We start from the raw sequence: 6,303 nt of genomic DNA, 5'->3' as shown, positions 1-6,303 counted from the left end.
ACCACCTCCTGGATCACAATATATATATACATATACATATACATATACATATACATATACATATACATATACATATACATATATAATTTCTTTATTGGGGAATTAATGTTTTATATTCAACAGTAAATACAATAGTTTGTACATGTATAACATTTCCCAGTTTTCCATATAACAATACAACCCCCACTAGGTCCTCTGTCATCCTTCTTGGATCTGTATTCTCCCCCCACCCACCTACCCACCCCAGAGTCTTTTTTTTACTTTGGTGCAATATGCCAACTCCAGGTCAGGTTCTACTTGTGTTTTCTCTTTTGATCTTGTTTTTCAACTTATGCTGAGAGTGAGATCATCCCATATTCATGCTTCTGCTTCGGACTTATTTCACTTCACATGAATGTTTCAAGGTCCATCCAAGATCGGCTGAAAACGGTGAGGTCACCGTTTTTGAGTAGTATTCCATTGTGTATATACAATATATATTTTTTAAAAAAGAAAAGAATAAGAAGTGGTGGAAATCCCACCCCTTTGTTACAGGATGATGGATCCTTCTTGTGCCACTTGGGGGAAAGAGACAGAGCCTGTGCCCCTCCCACCCTGCCCAGGGAACACACATGCTTCTCCTCCTCTGAATTCTCCAGTGTGTTTACTTACCCACCTCACCTTGCCCCCCCCACACACACACACACACTGGGCTGAAGCTTTGGCAACACACGCCCTCTATCTGTGGGACCCACACCTGCACTGCTTGGGGCGACCTGACTGCACCCCTTTTCTGGAAAGCTGACTCCAGGCCCTGACTCAGTTCCAAATCGTGACATCATGCTTTCCCAGATGTCAGGCAGCAACCCAGGTCAGAGTCCCTGTGACCCCGTGCTCCAGGACAGAAAGAAGGATCCCAAAGAAGGAACTGAGGCTCCGAGGAAGGTAGAAGTGGGGGTGGGAGGTAGGGGTGACACAGGGAGGGGAGCTGGCAGGTCTGTTGTGGCTCTTTCCCACCTCCCACAGGGCCCTGACTCACCGCAGGTGCCTCACCAATACTTGTGGGGTGAGCAGAGGAAGGACTCCCACGATTCATAAACAGGATTAATGAGCTGTCTGCTGGGGGGTGCAGCAGGGGCTGAATGGTGGAGGGGGGCTTCCTGGCCCCTGGGGTCTCCTTTCATCCTCAGGGGAGCACTTAGATGGAGGCTGTTCTGGAGGTGGGGAATCTGAGGACGGGGTTACAGGAAGTATATTATATTATTGGCCGATTAATTCATAAGCGGCCACTTACAACTCAAAAATCAGGAGCTGGCAGGGTTCGTTGTGGCAATCCAGATCTGACGGATTCTGGATTCTCTCCTCCCCCGACTTACAATGCACATTTAAAAAAATAATTTTATTTATTTGTTTTTTGATTTTTAAAAGTATTTATTTATTCCCTTTTGTTGCCCTTGTACTTATTATTGTTGCTGTTATTGATGTCATCATTATTGGAGAGGACAGAGAGAAATGGAGAGAGGAGGGGAAGACAGAGAGGGGGAGAGAAAGACAGACACCTGCAGACCTGCTTCATCGCCTGTGAAGCGACTCCCCTGCAGGTGGGGAGATGGAGGCTCCAACTGGGATCCTTACACTGGTCCTTGCGCTTTGCGCCACATGCACTTAACCCGCTGTGCTACATTGCAGCACTATGAATCCACTGCTCCTGGAGGGCATTTTTTCCATTTTATTGTATAGGATAGAAAGAAATCAAGCGAGGAGGGGAGAGAATGAGGGAGAGAGAAAGATAGACACCTGCAGACCTGCTTTGCCACTTGTGAAGCGACTCCCCTGCAGGTGGGAAGCTGGGGGCTCAAACTATGATCCTTGTGCTTAGTACTATGTAGGATGTAGCCCGGTGCACCACTGCCTGGCCCCCATCATGTTTTCTTTATATGATACCAGGACTTCATGCAAGTATCACCACTGAGTGGTCTTCCCTGGGGTCAATTTCACACTCTTTATTTATGGAGGGGATGGGAGGAAAGAGAGAGAGGGGGGGGTACTTTTTAAATCTTGCCCTCATCAAACACTTAGGACAGAAAATTATTTTCTTTTCTTTACAAAAGGTGAAGTTAAAGACCAGGTGTTGTACACTTGGTTAAGTGCACACATGACCATGTGTAAGGACCCAGTTGAGCCCTGGCTCCTCACCTGCAGGTCTGCTTCATGAGAAGAGAAGCAGGTCTGCAAGTGTCTGTCTGTCTTTCTCCCTCTCTATCTCCTTCCCCCCTCAATTTCTTTCTGTTCTGTCAAATAAAAAAAATAGCCACGAGGTATGGTGGATCCATACATAGTACAGGCAGCTTGCTCCAGCAATAACCTTGGGGGCAACTAAAAAAAGGCGGAGTGGCTTATTTTTATGAAGACTAGGCCAGAACACTACAAAGGATGGTCCAAGGGATTGAACCCAGAGCCTCTGGGGCTTCTGTCATGCAAGTCCTGTGCTCTAGTAGACTGAACTATCTCCTCAACCCAGAAGACAGGAAATGATGATTTCCACTTTACAGGTGAGAAATATGGACTCAGAATGATTCAGAAATCTGCCTAGGAGCCCGCAGTGATGGGTAAGGGCATAAGTCACCCTGGTTCTGGGCCCCTGGACTCTAGGCTCTCAAGCTCAGCCCCCCCAGCACACCTGGGTGGCAGGAACCAGGTCCTTGGGGCCTGCAGACATCTCAGCACTGAAGGGCCATCTCTGGGCTGAGAGCAGAGGACAGGAGCCCAGCGTGTCCTGTGAGAATCTCACACCATACTGTCTCCTCAGGCTGATGGGCAGGGCAGAGCTGATGGACTGAAGGCAGAGGAGGAGGTAGAGGAGGAAGAGAGAGAGAAGGAGGACCCTGAAGAGAAAGAGGGTGACAGGTCTGCAGAGACAGGAACCCTGTTCCCAGCCCTGGGAGTCCCCATGGAGAAGCCCAGAGCCTCAGTCTCCCCTGAACCTCAGCCTGGGCTCAAATCACAGACCTTTTCAGCCCAGGGCCTGGTCCAGGGTCACTGGCCCCTTCTCCCCACCAGACACAGGAGCAGGAGGGAATCATGACAGGACTGTACCCCAAGGCCACAACAAATGCCCCCTTTTTGCTCAGAGATGTCCGGTTTCCTGTCCTCTTTCCCTCTGCTGTCCCGGGCCCTGCGTCCTTACAAAACTTAACCGCCAAGGTCATCACCTCTGAGAACTGGTATGTTCATTGTGTCCCCCTAACACTATGGCCTTTCCACCACCATTCACTGGTTCCGTCCTCACCAGCATGACACTGGGAGATAGATAGCTCACCCAGTAGAGTGTATGCCCCACTGTGTGGATAACTTGCCCAGCACTTTGTGGGAGCATCATGGATGGTAGTCATGGAGCTCCGTGTGTGAGGGGCAGTGCTCTGGTGTCTCTCTTCTCTCTCACTATCTAAACAAAAATGGGGGTGGGCAGAAAGAGAACATCGTGGTTCTGCAAAAAGATTTTGAAGTCTGAGGCTCTGAGGTCCCAGGTTCAACCCTCGAACCAGGATCAGCCAGAACTGAGCTGGGGTCTGGTCTCTCTCTGTTTCTCTCTTTATCTCTTTCTTATTAAAATAAAACTAGAATAAAAAAAATATATTTAAGGGAGTCAGGTGGTAGCACAGCGGGTTAAGTGCATGTGGCGCAAAGCGCAAGGACCGGAAGAAGTCGCTTCACAGGCGGTGAAGCAGGTCTGCAGGTGTCTGTCTTTCCCTCCCCCTCTCTGTCTTCCCCTCCTCTCTCCATTTCTCTCTGTCCTCTCCAACAACCACGACATAAATAACAACAATAATAGCTATAGTGACAATGAGAAAACAACAAGGGCAACAAAAGGGAATAACTAAATAATATATATATGTATACATACACATGCACATGCACATGCACATACACATACACATATATATAATGTAAAGACCTGGGCAGCTGTTCAGTGGTGTTCCATATGCCAGAGACCCTGGATACATTTCTTAGGGGTTGTTGCATAAAAATAAATAAAAGGGGGATCGGGTGGCAGCGCACCTGGTTGAACGCACATATCACAGCGCACAAGGGCCCAGGCTTGAGTCACCGGTCCCTACCTGCAGGGGGAAAGCATCATGAGTGCTGAAGCAGGGCTTCAGATCTCTCTCTCTCTCTCTCTCTATCTGTCTCTCTCTATCTGCCCTATCTCCCCCTACCCAATAAAGATAATTTTTTTAAAAACTTAAAAAAATAATGTTAAGTAAATAAATAAAAGCTTTTCACAATCTTAAAAGATCTTTTGCTATGACTCCCAGTGTAGCTATGAAGGAAATGCCATTTACTTTAGTTTGTTTTTTTTTTGTTTTATTTTATTATTTTTTCAGTGTCTGTATGAGAGAGAGAGAGACAGACAGAGGCAGAGGCAGAGGGAGAGGGCGAGAGAGAGAGAGAGAGAGCCACTCTACCATTTTAGATGGTGCAATGTACTGAACCCAGGGCTTGAGGCATGTAAGGCATGCACTCTATTACTGAACCATCTCCTCAAGCACAGTTTTCTTTTGTTCATTCATTCATTCATTCATTCATTCATTCATTCATTCATTCATTCATTCCTGTGTGTGAGTTCACTATCCCCAGTTGACTTTTTATTTTCATTTTATTTTTATATACCTTCTGGCTGTGGGCTCCTGAGCCCATTTTTCTGATCTATAAAGTGAGGATGAAACTCTCCTGTCTTAGGGGCTGGAGAGTGCTCAGCATCGCAGCACAGGACTTGCATATCCGAGACACCCACCCCCAGGCTCCAGGTTTAATCCCAACACTCCCATGTGCCAGAGTTGAGCTGTGCTTCGGACTCTTGTGCAGAGCAATAAGTCTTTTTTTTATTCTAATTTATTTATTTATAAAATGGAAACACTGAAAGACCATAGGGCAAGAGAGGTGCAATTCCTATCACCAGAGCTCCGTATCCCATCCCCTCCCCTGAAAGCTTTCCTATTCTTTATCCCTCAGGGAGTATGGACCCAGGATCATTATGGGGTACAGAAGGTAGAAGGTCTGGCTTCTGTAATTGCTTCCCCACTGAACATGGGTGTTGACAGGCCAATCCATACTCCCAGCCTGTCTCTTTCCCTGGGGGGGCAGGGATCTAGGGAAGTGGGGCTCCAGGACACATTGGTGGGGTTGTCTGTCCAGGGAAGTCTGGCATCATACTAGTATCTGGAACCTGGTGGCTGAAGAAGAGTTAACATATGAACCTAAAGGTGGAAATATTGCAAAATATTTGGGTATCCGTTTTGGAAATAGCTAGTAGGTCTATTTTAGGTAGCAATAAGTCTTTTTTAAAATAAAAAATTAATATCCTGTCCTATAGACTTGTGATGAGGACTTTATTTTTCAAAAAATATTTATTTATTTATTCATTTTCCTATTGTTTTGCCCTTGTTGTTTTACTGATGTAGTTATTATTATTGTTGTTATTGATGTCTTCATTGTTGGATAGGACAGAGAGAAATGGAGAGAGGAGGGAGAGACAAAAAGGGGGAGAGAAAGACAGACACCTGCAGACCTGCTTCACCGCTTGTGAAGCGACTCCCCTGCAGGTGGGGAGCCGGGGGCTCGAACTGGAATCCTCTCACTGGTCCTTGTGCTTTGTGCCACCTGCACTTAACCCGCTGCACTACCACCCGACTTCCTGAGGACACTATTTTTAAAAGTAAATTCTGGGGGCCAGGCAGTGGCGCACCAGGTTAAGCGTACTTAGTACACAATGCAGGGACCTGCACAAGTATCCCGGTTCCCTGTTCACAAGCGGTGAAGCAGGTGTACAGGTGTCTTGCATTCTCTCTCTCTCTCCCTCTCCCCTCTCAACTTCTCACTGTCCGATCCAATAATGATTTTTTTTAACGGAAAAAATGGCCTTCTAGAGCAGTGGCACCAAGCTCCAGCGAGATAACCCTGGAGGCAAAAAAAAAAAAAAAAGAAAAGCAAATTCAAGGGGGCCAGGCCATGGTGCACCTGGTTAAGCACTCATATTATAGAGCACAAGGACCCAGGTTCAAGCCCTGGTATCCACCTCCAGGGGGAAAGCTTCACGAGTGGTGAAGCAAGTCTGTAGGAGTCTCTCTGTCTCTCTCCCTTGATAATACCCCCTCCCCTCTCAGTTTCTTTGTGTCTCTATCCAATAATAAATAAACATTTAAGGGGCCAGGTGGTGGCACATCTGGTTGAATGCACATGTTGCAACACTCAAGGACCCAGGTTAGAGCCCCCGGTCCCCACCTGCAGGGGGCAAGCTTTGCGAGTGGTGAAGCAGGGCTGCAG

General features: G+C 47.2%; 1 long non-coding RNA gene across 1 annotated transcript; it reads left to right on the top strand.

Annotated features, from left to right (window-relative positions):
- Positions 1–865: 865 nt before the first annotated feature.
- On the top strand, positions 866–3,107 carry LOC132533318 (uncharacterized). Its single transcript, XR_009545197.1, has 3 exons — positions 866–924; positions 2,532–2,588; positions 2,789–3,107. It is a non-coding gene; the product is annotated as an uncharacterized LOC132533318 (long non-coding RNA).
- The last annotated feature ends 3,196 nt before the right edge of the window (positions 3,108–6,303 follow it).

Source organism: Erinaceus europaeus, chromosome 16 (genome assembly GCF_950295315.1).
Source record: "Erinaceus europaeus chromosome 16, mEriEur2.1, whole genome shotgun sequence".
In the NCBI taxonomy this organism is placed as follows: domain Eukaryota; kingdom Metazoa; phylum Chordata; class Mammalia; order Eulipotyphla; family Erinaceidae; genus Erinaceus; species Erinaceus europaeus.
Note: the sequence above shows the minus strand (reverse complement) of the source record. Positions and strands in the feature narration are given on the sequence as shown.